Source organism: Carassius carassius, chromosome 22 (genome assembly GCF_963082965.1).
Source record: "Carassius carassius chromosome 22, fCarCar2.1, whole genome shotgun sequence".
Classification (NCBI taxonomy): domain Eukaryota; kingdom Metazoa; phylum Chordata; class Actinopteri; order Cypriniformes; family Cyprinidae; genus Carassius; species Carassius carassius.
Genome location: NC_081776.1, coordinates 22,103,405 through 22,122,758, shown reverse-complemented (window position 1 = coordinate 22,122,758; position 19,354 = coordinate 22,103,405). Strand labels below are relative to the sequence as shown.

The following is a 19,354-nucleotide window of genomic DNA, read 5'->3' as shown; positions in this document are numbered from 1 at the left end:
CACCTGCCCTGAAGAGGAGCTGTGGCCTTTTGCCCCCAGGAGACACAGGGAAACCCACACGGAAGGGGACAGAGAACCTCACTCTTTCTTTCTAAGCCACGGGTGTCAAACTCAGTCCCTGGAAGGCCGGAGACCTGCAGAGTTTAGATTCAAGCCTGATTGAACACACCTGATCCAACTAATCATGGCCTTCAGGCTCATTTGAAAACTACATGCCTTGTGTGTTTGAGAAGGGTTGGAAGAACACTCTACAGGGCTCGGGCCCTAAAGGAATTTAGTTTGATACCCCTGGTCTAAGCGCTCTCAGTGATCAGAAAAAAGCACCACTCTGCCCCGTGTGAGGCTCGAACTCACGACCTTCAGATTATGAGACTGACGCGCTGCCTAACTGTGCCAACGAGGCTTGTGGGCTAAAGGGAGCCCAAACAGAGAATAAGTAGCTTCTAGATCCGTGCATTCAGGTGTGGCTCCAACAGGCCATCCCTAGCCAACCAAGTGTGTCAGGATGGCCGAGCGGTCTAAGGCGCTGCGTTCAGGTCGCAGTCTCCCCTGGAGGCGTGGGTTCAAATCCCACTTTTGACAGATCTATCCTTTGGCTGCAGACAGAGACTTCAGTCTTCTGCTACGTTGAGCCAGCAGGGCGTTAACTTTGACAAAACACAGCATTTGGCAAATGCTAGTATTCATTGGGCAGAAGTTGAAGACAAAGATGAGTTTTTAGACACTTTTTGAAAATGGTTAAAACCTCCGCTGATTGAATTGAGATAGGCAAGCCGATCCACCAGCTGGGAACAGTCCAGGAAAAGGTCCTTGAGAGTGATTTTGTGCCTCTTTGGGATGGCACCACGAGGCGTCGTTCACTTGCAGAACGCAAGCATAGGTCTGAACCAGCGACTTTAGGTATATTGCTGCAGAGCCAGTGGTTATCTTGTAGGCAAACATCAGTATCTTGAATCTGATGCGAACAGCTATTGGTAGCCAGTGCAAAATTATGAAGAAAGGTGTGACGTGGGCTTTCTTTGGCTCGTTTAAGACCACTCTCGCTGCTGCATCCTGGATCAGTTGCAGAGGCTTGATAGTACGTGCCGGAAGACCCGCCAAGGGAGCATAACAGTAGCCCAGTCTGGAGAAAACAAAGAGCTTGGACAAGGAGTTGTGTGGCCTGCTCTGATCGGAAGGGTCTAATCTTCCGAACTTTGTATAAGGCAAATCTGCAGGACCGGGCCAGTGCAGCAATATGGCCATTGAAACTTCACAAAACCTCAGGAGGATGTGGCCATGTGTTACATGAATATGAGAGGGATGCTATTACTGCCTTCATTCAGTGTTAGCCAGCATGAATGCAGTATTTTCACTTCATTGTGTACAAAAGGATGGCACGGGTCTACACGCAATGTCGCTGGATGAGATTCAGGGAATTTACCTGGAACCTCACAGTTTTCCACAAAACATCATTTCACCTTCCCTGAAGAGGAGCTGTGGCCTTTTGCCCCCAGGAGACACAGGGAAACCCACACGGAAGGGGACAGAGAACCTCACTCTTTCTTTCTAAGCCACGGGTGTCAAACTCAGTCCCTGGAAGGCCGGAGACCTGCAGAGTTTAGATTCAAGCCTGATTGAACACACCTGATCCAACTAATCATGGCCTTCAGGCTCATTTGAAAACTACATGCCTTGTGTGTTTGAGAAGGGTTGGAAGAACACTCTACAGGGCTCGGGCCCTAAAGGAATTTAGTTTGATACCCCTGGTCTAAGCGCTCTCAGTGATCAGAAAAAAGCACCACTCTGCCCCGTGTGAGGCTCGAACTCACGACCTTCAGATTATGAGACTGACGCGCTGCCTAACTAAAGGGAGCCCAAACAGAGAATAAGTAGCTTCTAGATCCGTGCATTCAGGTGTGGCTCCAACAGGCCATCCCTAGCCAACCAAGTGTGTCAGGATGGCCGAGCGGTCTAAGGCGCTGCGTTCAGGTCGCAGTCTCCCCTGGAGGCGTGGGTTCAAATCCCACTTTTGACAGATCTATCCTTTGGCTGCAGACAAAGACTTCAGTCTTCTGCTACGTTGAGCCAGCAGGGCGTTAACTTTGTCAAAACACAGCATTTGGCAAATGCTAGTATTCATTGGGCAGAAGTTGAAGACAAGGATGAGTTTTTAGACACTTTTTGAAAATGGTTAAAGCCTCCGCTGATTGAATTGAGATAGGCAAGCCGATCCACCAGCTGGGAACAGTCCAGGAAAAGGTCCTTGAGAGTGATTTTGTGCCTCTTTGGGATGGCACCACGAGGCGTCGTTCACTTGCAGAATGCAAGCATAGGTCTGAACCAGCGACTTTAGGTATATTGCTGCAGAGCCAGTGGTTATCTTGTAGGCAAACATCAGTATCTTGAATCTGATGCGAACAGCTATTGGTAGCCAGTGCAAAATTATGAAGAGAGGTGTGACGTGGGCTTTCTTTGGCTCGTTGAAGACCACTCTCGCTGCTGCATCCTGGATCAGTTGCAGAGGCTTGATAGTACGTGCCGGAAGACCCGCCAAGGGAGCATAACAGTAGCCCAGTCTGGAGAAAACAAAGAGCTTGGACAAGGAGTTGTGTGGCCTGCTCTGATCGGAAGGGTCTAATCTCCCGAACGTTGTATAAGGCAAATCTGCAGGACCGGGCCAGTGCAGCAATATGGCCTTTGAAACTTCACAAAACCTCAGGACGACGTGGCCATGTGTTACATGACTATGAGAGGGATTCTATTACTGCCTTCATTCAGTGTTACACAGCATGAATGCAGAATTTTCACTTCATTGTATATGAAAGGATGGCACGGGTCTACAAGCAATGTCGCTGGATGAGATTCAGGGAATTTACCTGGAAGCTCACAGTTTGCCACAAAACCTCATTTCACCTGCCCTGAAGAGGAGCTGTGGCATTTTGCCCCCAGGAGACACAGGGAAACCCACACGGAAGGGGACAGAGAACCTCACTCTTTCTTTCTTAGCCACGGGTGTCAAACTCAGTCCCTGGAACGACGAGGCGTCGTTCACTTGCAGAACGCAAGCATAGGTCTGAACCAGCGACTTTAGGTATATTGCTGCAGAGCCAGTGGTTATCTTGTAGGCAAACATCAGTATCTTGAATCTGATGCGAACAGCTATTGGTAGCCAGTGCAAAATTATGAAGAGAGGTGTGACGTGGGCTTTCTTTGGCTCGTTTAAGACCACTCTCACTGCTGCATCCTGGATCAGTTGCAGAGGCTTGATAGTACGTGCCGGAAGACCCGCCAAGGGAGCATAACAGTAGCCCAGTCTGGAGAAAACAAAGAGCTTGGACAAGGAGTTGTGTGGCCTGCTCTGATCGGAAGGGTCTAATCTCCCGAACTTTGTATAAGGCAAATCTGCAGGACCGGGCCAGTGCAGCAATATGGCCTTTGAAACTTCACAAAACCTCAGGAGGATGTGGCCATGTGTTACATGAATATGAGAGGGATGCTATTACTGCCTTCATTCAGTGTTAGCCAGCATGAATGCAGAATTTTCACTTCATTGTATATAAAAGGATGGCACGGGTCTACACGCAATGTCGCTGGATGAGATTCAGGGAATTTACCTGGAACCTCACAGTTTTCCACAAAACATCATTTCACCTGCCCTGAAGAGGAGCTGTGGCCTTTTGCCCCCAGGAGACACAGGGAAACCCACACGGAAGGGGACAGAGAACCTCACTCTTTCTTTCTAAGCCACGGGTGTCAAACTCAGTCCCTGGAAGGCCGGAGACCTGCAGAGTTTAGATTCAAGCCTGATTGAACACACCTGATCCAACTAATCATGGCCTTCAGGCTCATTTGAAAACTACATGCCTTGTGTGTTTGAGAAGGGTTGGAACAACACTCTACAGGGCTCGGGCCCTAAAGGAATTTAGTTTGATACCCCTGGTCTAAGCACTCTCAGTGATCAGAAAAAAGCACCACTCTGCCCCGTGTGAGGCTCGAAGTCAAGACAAGGATGAGTTTTTAGACACTTTTTGAAAATGGTTAAAGCCTCCGCTGCTCGAATTGAGATAGGCAAGCCGATCCACCGGCTGGGAACAGTCCAGGAAAAGGTCCTTGAGAGTGATTTTGTGCCTCTTTGGGATGGCACCACGAGGCGTCGTTCACTTGCAGAACGCAAGCATAGGTCTGAACCAGCGACTTTAGGTATATTGCTGCAGAGCCAGTGGTTATCTTGTAGGCAAACATCAGTATCTTGAATCTGATGCGAACAGCTATTGGTAGCCAGTGCAAAATTATGAAGAGAGGTGTGACGTGGGCTTTCTTTGGCTCATTGAAGACCACTCTCGCTGCTGCATCCTGGATCAGTTGCAGAGGCTTGATAATACGTGCCGGAAGACCCGCCAAGGGAGCATAACAGTAGCCCAGTCTGGAGAAAACAAAGAGCTTGGACAAGGAGATGTGTGGCCTGCTCTGATCGGAAGGGTCTAATCTCCCGAACGTTGTATAAGGCAAATCTGCAGGACCGGGCCAGTGCAGCAATATGGCCTTTGAAACTTCACAAAACCTCAGGACGACGTGGCCATGTGTTACATGAATATGAGAGGGATTCTATTACTGCCTTCATGCAGTGTTAGCCAGCATGAATGCAGGATTTTCACTTCATTGTATATGAAAGGATGGCACGGGTCAACAGGCAATGTCGCTGGATGAGATTCAGGGAATTTACCTGGAAGCTCACAGTTTGCCACAAAACCTCATTTCACCTGCCCTGAAGAGGAGCTGTGGCATTTTGCCCCCAGGAGACACAGGGAAACCCACACGGAAGGGGACAGAGAACCTCACTCTTTCTTTCTTAGCCACGGGTGTCAAACTCAGTCCCTGGAACGACGAGGCGTCGTTCACTTGCAGAACGCAAGCATAGGTCTGAACCAGCGACTTTAGGTATATTGCTGCAGAGCCAGTGGTTATCTTGTAGGCAAACATCAGTATCTTGAATCTGATGCGAACAGCTATTGGTAGCCAGTGCAAAATTATGAAGAGAGGTGTGACGTGGGCTTTCTTTGGCTCGTTTAAGACCACTCTCGCTGCTGCATCCTGGATCAGTTGCAGAGGCTTGATAGTACGTGCCGGAAGACCCGCCAAGGGAGCATAACAGTAGCCCAGTCTGGAGAAAACAAAGAGCTTGGACAAGGAGTTGTGTGGCCTGCTCTGATCGGAAGGGTCTAATCTTCCGAACTTTGTATAAGGCAAATCTGCAGGACCGGGCCAGTGCAGCAATATGGCCTTTGAAACTTCACAAAACCTCAGGAGGATGTGGCCATGTGTTACATGAATATGAGAGGGATGCTATTACTTCCTTCATTCAGTGTTAGCCAGCATGAATGCAGAATTGTCACTTCATTGTATATAAAAGGATGGCACGGGTCTACACGCAATGTCGCTGGATGAGATTCAGGGAATTTACCTGGAACCTCACAGTTTTCCACAAAACATCATTTCACCTGCCCTGAAGAGGAGCTGTGGCCTTTTGCCCCAGGAGACACAGGGAAACCCACACGGAAGGGGACAGAGAACCTCACTCTTTCTTTCTAAGCCACGGGAGTCAAACTCAGTCCCTGGAAGGCCGGAGACCTGCAGAGTTTAGATTCAAGACTGATTGAACACACCTGATCCAACTAATCATGGCCTTCAGGCTCATTTGAAAACTACATGCCTTGTGTGTTTGAGAAGGGTTGGAACAACACTCTACAGGGCTCGGGCCCTAAAGGAATTTAGTTTGATACCCCTGGTCTAAGCACTCTCAGTGATCAGAAAAAAGCACCACTCTGCCCCGTGTGAAGCTCGAACTCACGACCTTCAGATTATGAGACTGATGCGCTGCCTAACTGCACCAAAGAGGCTTGTGGGCTGAAGGGCGCCCAAACAGAGAATAAGTAGCTTCTAGATCCGTGCATTCAGGTGTGGCTCCAACAGGCCATCCCTAGCCAACAAAGTGTGTCAGGATGGCCGAGCGGTCTAAGGCGCTGCGTTCAGGTCGCAGTCTCCCCTGGAGGCGTGGGTTCGAATCCCACTTCTGACAAATCTATCCTTTGGCTGCAGACAGTCTTCTGCTACGTTGAGCCAGCAGGGCGTTAACTTTGACAAAACACAGCATTTGGCAAATGCTAGTATTCATTGGGCAGGCGTTGAAGACAAGGATGAGATTTTAGACACTTTTTGAAAATGGTTAAAGCCTCAGCTGATTGAATTGAGATAGGCAAGCCGATCCACCAGCTGGGAACAGTCCAGGAAAAGGTCCTTGAGAGTGTTTTTGTGCCTCTTTGGGATGGCACCACGAGGCGTCGTTCACTTGCAGAACGCAAGCATAGGTCTGAACCAGCGACTTTAGGTATATTGCTGCAGGGCCAGTGGTTATCTTGTAGGCAAACATGAGTATCTTGAATCTGATGCGAACAGCTATTGGTAGCCAGTGCAAAATTATGAAGAGAGGTGTGACGTGGGCTTTCTTTGGCTCGTTGAAGACCACTCTCGCTGCTGCATCCTGGATCAGTTGCAGAGGCTTTCTTAGGCTCGTTTAAGACCACTCTCGCTGCTGCATCCTGGATCAGTTGCAGAGACTTGATAGTACGTGCCGGAAGACCCGCCAAGGGAGCATAACAGTAGCCCAGACTGGAGAAAACAAAGAGCTTGGACAAGGAGTTGTGTGGCCTGCTCTGATCGGAAGGGTCTAATCTTCCGAACTTTGTATAAGGCAAATCTGCAGGACCGGGCCAGTGCAGCAATATGGCCATTGAAACTTCACAAAACCTACGGAGGATGTGGCCATGTGTTACATGAATATGAGAGGGATGCTATTACTGCCTTCATTCAGTGTTAGCCAGCATGAATGCAGAATTTTCACTTCATTGTATACAAAAGGATGGCACGGGTCTACACGCAATGTCGCTGGATGAGATTCAGGGAATTTACCTGGAACCTCACAGTTTTCCACAAAACATAATTTCACCTTCCCTGAAGAGGAGCTGTGGCCTTTTGCCCCCAGGAGACACAGGGAAACCCACACGGAAGGGGAAAGAGAACCTCACTCTTTCTTTCTAAGCCACGGGTGTCAAACTCAGTCCCTGGAAGGCCGGAGACCTGCAGAGTTTAGATTCAAGCCTGATTGAACACACCTGATCCAACTAATCATGGCCTTCAGGCTCATTTGAAAACTACATGCCTTGTGTGTTTGAGAAGGGTTGGAACAACACTCTATAGGGCTCGGGCCCTAAAGGAATTTAGTTTGATACCCCTGGTCTAAGCGCTCTCAGTGATCAGAAAAAAAGCACCACTCTGCCCCGTGTGAGGCTCGAACTCACGACCTTCAGATTATGAGACTGACGCGCTGCCTAACTGCGCCAACGAGGCTTGTGGGCTAAAGTGCGCCCAAACAGAGAATAATTAGCTTCTAGGTCCTTGCATTCAGGTGTGGCTCCAACAGGCCATCCCTAGCCAAGCAAGGGTGTCAGGACGGCCGTGCGGTCTAAGGCGCTGGGTTCAGGTCGAAGTCTCCCCTGGAGGCATGGGTTCGAATCCCACTTCTGACAGATCTATTCTTTGGCTGCAGACAGAGACTTCAGTCTTCTGCTACGTTGAGCCAGCAGGATGTTAACTTTGACAAAACACAGCATTAGGCAAATGCTAGTATTCGTTTGGGAAAGCGTTGAAGACAAGGATCAGTTTTTAGACACTTTTTGAAAATGGTTAAGGCCTCCGCTGCTCGAATTGAGATAGGCAAGCCGATCCACCAGATGGGAACAGTCCAGGAAAAGGTCCTTGAGAGTGATTTTGTGCCTCTTTGGGATGGCACCACGAGGCGTCGTTCACTTGCAGAACGCAAGCATAGGTCTGAACCAGCGACTTTAGGTATATTGCTGCAGAGCCAGTGGTTATCTTGTAGGCAAACATCAGTATCTTGAATCTGATGCGAACAGCTATTGGTAGCCAGTGCAAAATTATGAAGAGAGGTGTGACGTGGGCTTTCTTAGGCTCGTTTAAGACCACTCTCGCTGCTGCATCCTGGATCAGTTGCAGAGACTTGATAGTACGTGCCGGAAGACCCGCCAAGGGAGAATAACAGTAGCCCAGTCTGGAGAAAACAAAGAGCTTGGACAAGGAGTTGTGTGGCCTGCTCTGATCGGAAGGGTCTAATCTTCCGAACTTTGTATAAGGCAAATCTGCAGGACCGGGCCAGTGCAGCAATATGGCCATTGAAACTTCACAAAACCTCAGGAGGATGTGGCCATGTGTTACATGAATATGAGAGGGATGGTATTACTGCCTTCATTCAGTGTTAGCCAGCATGAATGCAGAATTTTCACTTCATTGTATACAAAAGGATGGCACGGGTCTACATGCAATGTCGCTGGATGAGATTCAGGGAATTTACCTGGAACCTCACAGTTTTCCACAAAACATAATTTCACCTTCCCTGAAGAGGAGCTGTGGCCTTTTGCCCGCAGGAGACACAGGGAAACCTACACGGAAGGGGACAGAGAACCTCACTCTTTCTTTCTTAGCCACGGGTGTCAAACTCAGTCCCTGGAACGACGAGGCGTCGTTCACTTGCAGAACGCAAGCATAGGTCTGAACCAGCGACTTTAGGTATATTGCTGCAGAGCCAGTGGTTATCTTGTAGGCAAACATCAGTATCTTGAATCTGATGCGAACAGCTATTGGTAGCCAGTGCAAAATTATGAAGAGAGGTGTGACGTGGGCTTTCTTTGGCTCGTTGAAGACCACTCTCGCTGCTGCATCCTGGATCAGTTGCAGAGGCTTGATAGTACGTGCCGGAAGACCCGCCAAGGGAGCATAACAGTAGCCCAGTCTGGACAAAACAAAGAGCTTGGACAAGGAGTTGTGTGGCCTGCTCTGATCGGAAGGGTCTAATCTTCCGAACTTTGTATAAGGCAAATCTGCAGGACCGGGCCAGTGCAGCAATATGGCCTTTGAAACTTCACAAAACCTCAGGAGGATGTGGCCATGTGTTACATGAATATGAGAGGGATGCTATTACTGCCTTCATTCAGTGTTAGCCAGCATGAATGCAGAATTTTCACTTCATTGTATATAAAAGGATGGCACGGGTCTACACGCAATGTCGCTGGATGAGATTCAGGGAATTTACCTGGAACCTCACAGTTTTCCACAAAACATCATTTCACCTGCCCTGAAGAGGAGCTGTGGCCTTTTGCCCCCAGGAGACACAGGGAAACCCACACGGAAGGGGACAGAGAACCTCACTCTTTCTTTCTAAGCCATGAGTGTCAAACTCAGTCCCTGGAACGACGAGGCGTCGTTCACTTGCAGAACGCAAGCATAGGTCTGAACCAGCGACTTTAGGTATATTGCTGCAGAGCCAGTGGTTATCTTGTAGGCAAACATCAGTATCTTGAATCTGATGCGAACAGCTATTGGTAGCCAGTGCAAAATTATGAAGAGAGGTGTGACGTGGGCTTTCTTTGGCTCGTTGAAGACCACTCTCGCTGCTGCATCCTGGATCAGTTGCAGAGGCTTGATAGTACGTGCCGGAAGACCCGCCAAGGGAGCATAACAGTAGCCCAGTCTGGACAAAACAAAGAGCTTGGACAAGGAGTTGTGTGGCCTGCTCTGATCGGAAGGGTCTAATCTTCCGAACTTTGTCTAAGGCAAATCTGCAGGACCGGGCCAGTGCAGCAATATGGCCTTTGAAACTTCACAAAACCTCAGGAGGATGTGGCCATGTGTTACATGAATATGAGAGGGATGCTATTACTGCCTTCATTCAGTGTTAGCCAGCATGAATGCAGAATTTTCACTTCATTGTATATAAAAGGATGGCACGAGTCTACACGCAATGTCGCTGGATGAGATTCAGGGAATTTATCTGGAACCTCACAGTTTTCCACAAAACATCATTTCACCTGCCCTGAAGAGGAGCTGTGGTCTTTTGCCTCCAGGAGACACAGGGAAACCCACACGGAAGGGGACAGAGAACCTCACTTTTTCTTTCTAAGCCACGGGTGTCAAACTCAGTCCCTGGAAGGCCGGAGACCTGCAGAGTTTAGATTCAAGCCTGATTGAACACACCTAAACCAACTAATCATGGCCTTCAGGCTCATTTGAAAACTACATGCCTTGTGTGTTTGAGAAGGGTTGGAACAACACTCTACAGTACTCGGGCCCTAAAGGAATTTAGTTTGATACCCCTGGTCTAAGCACTCTCAGTGATCAGAAAAAAAGCACCACTCTGCCCCGTGTGAGGCTCGAACTCACGACTTTCAGATTATGAGACTGATGCGCTGCCTAAATGCACCAACGAGGCTTGTGGGCTGAAGGGTGCCCAAACAGAGAATAAGTAGCTTCTAGATCCTTGCATTCAGGTGTGGCTCCAACAGGCCATCCCTAGCCAACCAAGTGTTACAGGATGGCCGAGCGGTCTAAGGCGCTGCGTTCAGGTCGCAGTCTCCCCTGGAGGCGTGGGTTCGAATCCCACTTCTGACAGATCTATCCTTTGGCTGCAGACAGAGACTTCAATCTTCTGCTACGTTGAGCCAGCAGGGCGTTAACTTTGACAAAACACAGCATTTGGCAAATGCTAGTATTCATTGGGTAGGCGTTGAAGACAAGGATGAGTTTTTAGACACTTTTTGAAAATGGTTAAAGCCTCCGCTGCTCGAATTGAGATAGGCAAGCCGATCCACCAGCTGGGAACAGTCCAGGAAAAGGTCCTTGAGAGTGATTTTGTGCCTCTTTGGGATGGCACCACGAGGCGTCATTCACTTGCAGAACGCAAGCATAGGTCTGAACCAGCGACTTTAGGTATATTGCTGCAGAGCCAGTGGTTATCTTGTAGGCAAACAACAGTATCTTGAATCTGATGCGAACAGCTATTGGTAGCCAGTGCAAAATTTTGAAGAGAGGTGTGACGTGGGCTTTCTTTGGCTCATTTAAGACCACTCTCGCTGCTTCATCCTGGATCAGTTGCAGAGGCTTGATAGTACGTGCCGGAAGACCCGCCAAGGGAGCATAACAGTAGCCCAGTCTGGAGAAAACAAAGAGCTTGGACAAGGAGTTGTGTGGCCTGCTCTGATCGGAAGGGTCTAATCTTCCGAACTTTGTATAAGGCAAATCTGCAGGACTGGGCCAGTGCAGCAATATGGCCTTTGAAACTTCACAAAACCTCAGGAGGATGTGGCCATGTGTTACATGAATATGAGAGGGATGCTATCACTGCCTTCATTCAGTGTTAGCCAGCATGAATGCAGAATTTTCACTTCATTGTATATAAAAGGATGGCACGGGTCTACACGCAATGTCCCTGGATGAGATTCAGGGAATTTACCTGGAACCTCACAGTTTTCCACAAAACATCATTTCACCTTCCCTGAAGAGGAGCTGTGGCCTTTTGCCCCCAGGAGACACAGGGAAACCCACACGGAAGGGGACAGAGAACCTCACTCTTTCTTTCTAAGCCACGGGTGTCAAACTCAGTCCCTGGAAGGCCGGAGACCTGCAGAGTTTAGATTCAAGCCTGATTGAACACACCTGATCCAACTAATCATGGCCTTCAGGCTCATTTGAAAACTACATGCCTTGTGTGTTTGAGAAGGGTTGGAACAACACTCTACAGGGCTCGGGCCCTAAAGGAATTTAGTTTGATACCCCTGGTCTAAGCGCTCTCAGTAATCAGAAAAAAAGCACCACTCTGCCCCGTGTGAGGCTCGAACTCACAACCTTCAGATTATGAGACTGATGCGCTGCCTAACTGCACCAAAGAGGCTTGTGGGCTGAAGGTTGCCCAAACAGAGAATAAGTAGCTTCTAGATCCGTGCATTCAGGTGTGGCTCCAACAGGCCATCCCTAGCCAACCAAGTGTGTCAGGATGGCCGAGCGGTCTAAAGCGCTGCGTTCAGGTCGCAGTCTACCCTGGAGGCGTGGGTTCGAATTCCACTTCTGACAGATCTATCATTTGGCTGCAGACAGAGACTTCAGTCTTCTGCTACGTTGAGCCAGCAGGGCGTTAACTTTGAAAAAACACAGCATTTGGCAAATGCTAGTATTCATTGGGTAGGCGTTGAAGACAAGGATGAGTTTTTAGACACTTTTTGAAAATGGTTAAAGCCTCCGCTGATTGAATTGAGATAGGCAAGCCGATCCACCAGCTGGGAACAGTCCAGGAAAAGGTCCTTGAGAGTGATTTTGTGCCTCTTTGGGATGGCACCACGAGGCGTCGTTCACTTGCAGAACGCAAGCATAGGTCTGAACCAGCGACTTTAGGTATATTGCTGCAGAGCCAGTGGTTATCTTGTAGGCAAACATCAGTATCTTGAATCTGATGCGAACAGCTATTGGTAGCCAGTGCAAAATTATGAAGAGAGGTGTGACGTGGGCTTTCTTTGGCTCATTTAAGACCACTCTCGCTGCTTCATCCTGGATCAGTTGCAGAGGCTTGATAGTACGTGCCGGAAGACCCGCCAAGGGAGCATTACAGTAGCCCAGTCTGGAGAAAACAAAGAGCTTGGACAAGGAGTTGTGTGGCCTGCTCTGATCCGAAGGGTCTAGTCTTCCGAACTTTGTATAAGGCAAATCTGCAGGACTGGGCCAGTGCAGCAATATGGCCTTTGAAACTTCACAAAACCTCAGGAGGATGTGGCCATGTGTTACATGAATATGAGAGGGATGCTATTACTGCCTTCATTCAGTGTTAGCCAGCATGAATGCAGAATTTTCACTTCATTGTATATAAAAGGATGGCACGGGTCTACACGCAATGTCCCTGGATGAGATTCAGGGAATTTACCTGGAACCTCACAGTTTTCCACAAAACATCATTTCACCTGCCCTGAAGAGGAGCTGTGGCCTTTTGCCCCCAGGAGACACAGGGAAACCCACACGGAAGGGGACAGAGAACCTCACTCTTTCTTTCTAATCCACGGGTGTCAAACTCAGTCCCTGGAAGGCCGGAGACCTGCAGAGTTTAGATTCAAGCCTGATTGAACACACCTGATCCAACTAATCATGGCCTTCAGGCTCATTTGAAAACTACATGCCTTGTGTGTTTGAGAAGGGTTGGAACAACACTCTACAGGGCTCGGGCCCTAAAGGAATTTAGTTTGATACCCCTGGTCTAAGCGCTCTCAGTAATCAGAAAAAAAAGCACCACTCTGCCCCGTGTGAGGCTCGAACTCACTACCTTCAGATTATGAGACTGACGCGCTGCCTAACTGCGCCAACGAGGCTTGTGGGATAAAAGCCCCAACAGAGAATAAGTAGCTTCTAGATCCTTGCTTTCAGGTGTGGCTCCAACAGGCCATCCCTAGCCAATCAAGGGTGTCAGGATGGCCGAGCGGTCTAAGGCGCTGCGTTCAGGTCGCAGTCTCCCCTGGAGGCGTGGGTTCGAATCCCACTTCTGACAGATCTATACTTTGGCTGCAGACAGAGACTTCAGTCTTCTGCTACGTTGAGCCAGCAGGGCGTTAACTTTGACAAAACACAGCATTTGGCAAATGCTAGTATTCATTGGGCAGGCGTTGAAGACAAGGATGAGTTTTTAGACACTTTTTGAAAATGGTTAAAGCCTCCGCTGATTGAATTGAGATAGGCAAGCCAATCCACCAGCTGGGAACAGTCCAGGAAAAGGTCCTTGAGAGTGATTTTGTGCCTCTTTGGGATGGCACCACGAGGCGTCGTTCACTTGCAGAATGCAAGCATAGGTCTGAACCAGCGACTTTAGGTATATTGCTGCAGAGCCAGTGGTTATCTTGTAGGCAAACATCAGTATCTTGAATCTGATGCGAACAGCTATTGGTAGCCAGTGCAAAATTATGAAGAAAGGTGTGACGTGGGCTTTCTTTGGCTCGTTTAAGACCACTCTCGCTGCTGCATCCTGGATCAGTTGCAGAGGCTTGATAGTACGTGCCGGAAGACCCGCCAAGGGAGAATAACAGTAGCCCAGTCTGGAGAAAACAAAGAGCTTGGACAAGGAGTTGTGTGGCCTGCTCTGATCGGAAGGGTCTAATCTTCCGAACTTTGTATAAGGCAAATCTGCAGGACCGGGCCAGTGCAGCAATATGGCCATTGAAACTTCACAAAACCTCAGGAGGATGTGGCCATGTGTTACATGAATATGAGAGGGATGCTATTACTGCCTTCATTCAGTGTTAGCCAGCATGAATGCAGTATTTTCACTTCATTGTGTACAAAAGGATGGCACGGGTCTACACGCAATGTCGCTGGATGAGATTCAGGGAATTTACCTGGAACCTCACAGTTTTCCACAAAACATCATTTCACCTTCCCTGAAGAGGAGCTGTGGCCTTTTGCCCCCAGGAGACACAGGGAAACCCACACGGAAGGGGACAGAGAACCTCACTCTTTCTTTCTAATCCACGGGTGTCAAACTCAGTCCCTGGAAGGCCGGAGACCTGCAGAGTTTAGATTCAAGCCTGATTGAACACACCTGATCCAACTAATCATGGCCTTCAGGCTCATTTGAAAACTACATGCCTTGTGTGTTTGAGAAGGGTTGGAACAACACTCTACAGGGCTCGGGCCCTAAAGGAATTTAGTTTGATACCCCTGGTCTAAGCGCTCTCAGTGATCAGAAAAAAAACACCACTCTGCCCCGTGTGAGGCTCGAACTCACGACCTTCAGATTATGAGACTGACGCGCTGCCTAACTGCGCCAACGATGCTTGTGGGCTAAAGGGAACCCAAACAGAGAATAAGTAGCTTCTAGATCCTTGCATTCAGGTGTTGCTCCAACAGGCCATCCCTAGCCAAGCAAGGGTGTCAGGATGGCCGAGCGGTCTAAGGCGCTGCGTTCAGGTCGCAGTCTCCCCTGGAGGCGTGGGATCGAATCCCACTTCTGACAGATCTATCCTTTGGCTGCAGACAGAGACTTCAGTCTTCTGCTACGTTGAGCCAGCAGGATGTTAACTTTGACAAAACACAGCATTTGGCAAATGCTAGTATTCATTGGGCAGAAGTTGAAGACAAGGATGAGTTTTTAGACACTTTTTGAAAATGGTTAAAGCCTCCGCTGATTGAATTGAGATAGGCAAGCCGATCCACCAGCTGGGAACAGTCCAGGAAAAGGTCCTTGAGAGTGATTTTGTGCCTCTTTGGGATGGCACCACGAGGCGTCGTTCACTTGCAGAACGCAAGCATAGGTCTGAACCAGCGACTTTAGGTATATTGCTGCAGAGCCAGTGGTTATCTTGTAGGCAAACATCAGTATCTTGAATCTGATGCGAACAGCTATTGGTAGCCAGTGCAAAATTATGAAGAAAGGTGTGACGTGGGCTTTCTTTGGCTCGTTTAAGACCACTCTCGCTGCTGCATCCTGGATCAGTTGCAGAGGCTTAATAGTACGTGCCGGAAGACCCGCCAAGGGAGCATAACAGTAGCCCAGTCTGGAGAAAACAAAGAGCTTGGACAAGGAGTTGTGTGGCCTGCTCTGATCGGAAGGGTCTAATCTTCCGAACGTTGTATAAGGCAAATCTGCAGGACCGGGCCAGTGCAGCAATATGGCCATTGAAACTTCACAAAACCTCAGGAGGATGTGGCCATGTGTTACATGAATATGAGAGGGATGCTATTACTGCCTTCATTCAGTGTTAGCCAGCATGAATGCAGTATTTTCACTTCATTGTGTACAAAAGGATGGCACGGGTCTACACGCAATGTCGCTGGATGAGATTCAGGGAATTTACCTGGAACCTCACAGTTTTCCACAAAACATCATTTCACCTTCCCTGAATAGGAGCTGTGGCCTTTTGCCCCCAGGAGACACAGGGAAACCCACACGGAAGGGGACAGAGAACCTCACTCTTTCTTTCTAAGCCACGGGTGTCAAACTCAGTCCCTGGAAGGCCGGAGACCTGCAGAGTTTAGATTCAAGCCTGATTGAACACACCTGATCCAACTAATCATGGCCTTCAGGCTCATTTGAAAACTACATGCCTTGTGTGTTTGAGAAGGGTTGGAAGAACACTCTACAGGGCTCGGGCCCTAAAGGAATTTAGTTTGATACCCCTGGTCTAAGCGCTCTCAGTGATCAGAAAAAAGCACCACTCTGCCCCGTGTGAGGCTTGAACTCACGACCTTCAGATTATGAGACTGACGCGCTGCCTAACTGTGCCAACGAGGCTTGTGGGCTAAAGGGAGCCCAAACAGAGAATAAGTAGCTTCTAGATCCGTGCATTCAGGTGTGGCTCCAACAGGCCATCCCTAGCCAACCAAGTGTGTCAGGATGGCCGAGCGGTCTAAGGCGCTGCGTTCAGGTCGCAGTCTCCCCTGGAGGCGTGGGTTCGAATCCCACTTCTGACAGATCTATCCTTTGGCTGCAGACAGAGACTTCAGTCTTCTGCTACGTTGAGCCAGCAGGGCGTTAACTTTGACAAAACACAGCATTTGGCAAATGCTAGTATTCATTGGGCAGGCATTGAAGACAAGGATGAGTTTTTAGACACTTTTTGAAAATGGTTAAAGCCTCCGCTGATTGAATTGAGATAGGCAAGCCGATCCACCAGCTGGGAACAGTCCAGGAAAAGGTCCTTGAGAGTGATTTTGTGCCTCTTTGGGATGGCACCACGAGGCGTCGTTCACTTGCAGAACGCAAGCATAGGTCTGAACCAGCGACTTTAGGTATATTGCTGCAGAGCCAGTGGTTATCTTGTAGGCAAACATCAGTATCTTGAATCTGATGTGAACAGCTATTGGTAGCCAGTGCAAAATTATGAAGAGAGGAGTGACGTGGGCTTTCTTTGGCTCATTGAAGACCACTCTCGCTGCTGCATCCTGGATCAGTTGCAGAGGCTTGATAGTACGTGCCGGAAGACCCGCCAAGGGAGCATAACAGTAGCCCAGTCTGGAGAAAACAAAGAGCTTGGACAAGGAGATGTGTGGCCTGCTCTGATCGGAAGGGTCTAATCTCCCGAACGTTGTATAAGGCAAATCTGCAGGACTGGGCCAGTGCAGCAATATGGCCTTTGAAACTTCACAAAACCTCAGGACGACGTGGCCATGTGTTACATGAATATGAGAGGGATTCTATTACTGCCTTCATGCAGTGTTAGCCAGCATGAATGCAGAATTTTCACTTCATTGTATATGAAAGGATGGCACGGGTCTACAGGCAATGTCGCTGGATGAGATTCAGGGAATTTACCTGGAAGCTCACAGTTTTCCACAAAACCTCATTTCACCTGCCCTGAAGAGGAGTTGTGGCATTTTGCCCCCAGGAGACACAGGGAAACCCACACGGAAGGGGACAGAGAACCTCACTCTTTCTTTCTTAGCCACGGGTGTCAAACTCAGTCCCTGGAACGACGAGGCGTCATTCACTTGCAGAACGCAAGCATAGGTCTGAACCAGCGACTTTAGGTATATTGCTGCAGAGCCAGTGGTTATCTTGTAGGCAAACATCAGTATCTTGAATCTGATGCGAACAGCTATTGGTAGCCAGTGCAAAATTATAAAGAGAGGTGTGACGTGGGCTTTCTTTTGCTCGTTTAAGACCACTCTCGCTGCTGCATCCTGGATCAGTTGCAGAGGCTTGATAGTACGTGCCGGAAGACCCGCCAAGGGAGCATAACAGTAGCCCAGTCTGGAGAAAACAAAGAGCTTGGACAAGGAGTTGTGTGGCCTGCTCTGATCGGAAGGGTCTAATCTTCCGAACGTTGTATAAGGCAAATCTGCAGGACCGGGCCAGTGCAGCAATATGGCCTTTGAAACTTCACAAAACCTCAGGAGGATGTGGCCATGTGTTACATGAATATGAGAGGGATGCTATTACTGCCTTCATTCAGTGTTAGCCAGCATGAATGCAGAATTGTCACTTCATTGTATATAAAAGGATGGCACGGGTCTACACGCAATGTCGCTGGATGAGATTCAGGGAATTTACCTGGAACCTCACAGTTTTCCACAAAACATCATTTCACCTGCCCTGAAGAGGAGCTGTGGCCTTTTGCCCCAGGAGACACAGGGAAACCCACACGGAAGGGGACAGAGAACCTCACTCTTTCTTTCTAAGCCACGGGAGTCAAACTCAGTCCCTGGAAGGCCGGAGACCTGCAGAGTTTAGATTCAAGCCTGATTGAACACACCTGATCCAACTAATCATGGCCTTCAGGCTCATTTGAAAACTACATGCCTTGTGTGTTTGAGAAGGGTTGGAACAACTCTCTACAGGGCTCGGGCTCTAAAGGAATTTAGTTTGATACCCCTGGTCTAAGCACTCTCAGTGATCAGAAAAAAGCACCACTCTGCCCCGTGTGAGGCTCGAACTCAAGACAAGGATGAGTTTTTACACACTTTTTGAAAATGGTTAAAGCCTCCGCTGCTCGAATTGAGATAGGCAAGCCGATCCACCAGCTGGGAACAGTCCAGGAAAAGGTCCTTGAGAGTGATTTTGTGCCTCTTTGGGATGGCACCACGAGGCGTCGTTCACTTGCAGAACGCAAGCATAGGTCTGAACCAGCGACTTTAGGTATATTGCTGCAGAGCCAGTGGTTATCTTGTAGGCAAACATCAGTATCTTGAATCTGATGCGAACAGCTATTGGTAGCCAGTGCAAAATTATGAAGAGAGGTGTGACGTGGGCTTTCTTTGGCTCGTTTAAGACCACTCTCGCTGCTGCATCCTGGATCAGTTGCAGAGGCTTGATAGTACGTGCCGGAAGACCCGCCAAGGGAGCATAACAGTAGCCCAGTCTGGAGAAAACAAAGAGCTTGGACAAGGAGCTGTGTGGCCTGCTCTGATCGGAAGGGTCTAATCTTCCGAACTTTGTATAAGGCAAATCTGCAGGACCGGGCCAGTGCAGCAATATGGCCTTTGAAACTTCACAAAACCTCAGGAGGATGTGGCCATGTGTTACATGAATATGAGAGGGATGCTATTACTGCCTTCATTCAGTGTTAGCCAGCATGAATGCAGAATTTTCACTTCATTGTATATAAAAGGATGGCACGAGTCTACACGCAATGTCGCTGGATGAGATTCAGGGAATTTACCTGGAACCTCACAGTTTTCCACAAAACATCATTTCACCTGCCCTGAAGAGGAGCTGTGGCCTTTTGCCCCCAGGAGACACAGGGAACCCACACGGAAGGGGACAGAGAACCTCACTCTTTCTTTCTAAGCCACGGGTGTCAAACTCAGTCCCTGGAAGGCCGGAGACCTGCAGAGTTTAGATTCAAGCCTGATTGAACACACCTGATCCAACTAATCATGGCCTTCAGGCTCATTTGAAAACTACATGCCTTGTGTGTTTGAGAAGGGTTGGAACAACACTCTACAGGGCTCGGGCCCTAAAGGAATTTAGTTTGATACCCCTGGTCTAAGCACTCTC

At 48.8% G+C, this 19,354-nt stretch overlaps 12 non-coding genes across 12 annotated transcripts; 7 read left to right on the top strand and 5 right to left on the bottom strand.

The window, feature by feature from the left end:
• Positions 1-329: 329 nt before the first annotated feature.
• On the bottom strand, positions 330-403 carry trnam-cau (transfer RNA methionine (anticodon CAU)). The gene has a single exon. It is a non-coding gene; the product is annotated as a tRNA-Met (tRNA).
• A 96-nt stretch (positions 404-499) lies between these two features.
• trnal-cag (transfer RNA leucine (anticodon CAG)) lies at positions 500-582 on the top strand. The gene has a single exon. It is a non-coding gene; the product is annotated as a tRNA-Leu (tRNA).
• A 1,352-nt stretch (positions 583-1,934) lies between these two features.
• trnal-cag (transfer RNA leucine (anticodon CAG)) lies at positions 1,935-2,017 on the top strand. Its single transcript has one exon. It is a non-coding gene; the product is annotated as a tRNA-Leu (tRNA).
• Positions 2,018-5,975: 3,958 nt separating this feature from the next.
• On the top strand, positions 5,976-6,058 carry trnal-cag (transfer RNA leucine (anticodon CAG)). The gene has a single exon. It is a non-coding gene; the product is annotated as a tRNA-Leu (tRNA).
• A 1,254-nt stretch (positions 6,059-7,312) lies between these two features.
• trnam-cau (transfer RNA methionine (anticodon CAU)) lies at positions 7,313-7,386 on the bottom strand. The gene has a single exon. It is a non-coding gene; the product is annotated as a tRNA-Met (tRNA).
• Positions 7,387-10,415: 3,029 nt separating this feature from the next.
• On the top strand, positions 10,416-10,500 carry trnal-cag (transfer RNA leucine (anticodon CAG)). The gene has a single exon. It is a non-coding gene; the product is annotated as a tRNA-Leu (tRNA).
• Positions 10,501-13,164: 2,664 nt separating this feature from the next.
• On the bottom strand, positions 13,165-13,238 carry trnam-cau (transfer RNA methionine (anticodon CAU)). The gene has a single exon. It is a non-coding gene; the product is annotated as a tRNA-Met (tRNA).
• Positions 13,239-13,331: 93 nt separating this feature from the next.
• trnal-cag (transfer RNA leucine (anticodon CAG)) lies at positions 13,332-13,414 on the top strand. Its single transcript has one exon. It is a non-coding gene; the product is annotated as a tRNA-Leu (tRNA).
• A 1,205-nt stretch (positions 13,415-14,619) lies between these two features.
• trnam-cau (transfer RNA methionine (anticodon CAU)) lies at positions 14,620-14,693 on the bottom strand. The gene has a single exon. It is a non-coding gene; the product is annotated as a tRNA-Met (tRNA).
• A 96-nt stretch (positions 14,694-14,789) lies between these two features.
• On the top strand, positions 14,790-14,872 carry trnal-cag (transfer RNA leucine (anticodon CAG)). Its single transcript has one exon. It is a non-coding gene; the product is annotated as a tRNA-Leu (tRNA).
• Positions 14,873-16,076: 1,204 nt separating this feature from the next.
• On the bottom strand, positions 16,077-16,150 carry trnam-cau (transfer RNA methionine (anticodon CAU)). The gene has a single exon. It is a non-coding gene; the product is annotated as a tRNA-Met (tRNA).
• A 96-nt stretch (positions 16,151-16,246) lies between these two features.
• trnal-cag (transfer RNA leucine (anticodon CAG)) lies at positions 16,247-16,329 on the top strand. Its single transcript has one exon. It is a non-coding gene; the product is annotated as a tRNA-Leu (tRNA).
• Positions 16,330-19,354: the final 3,025 nt, after the last annotated feature.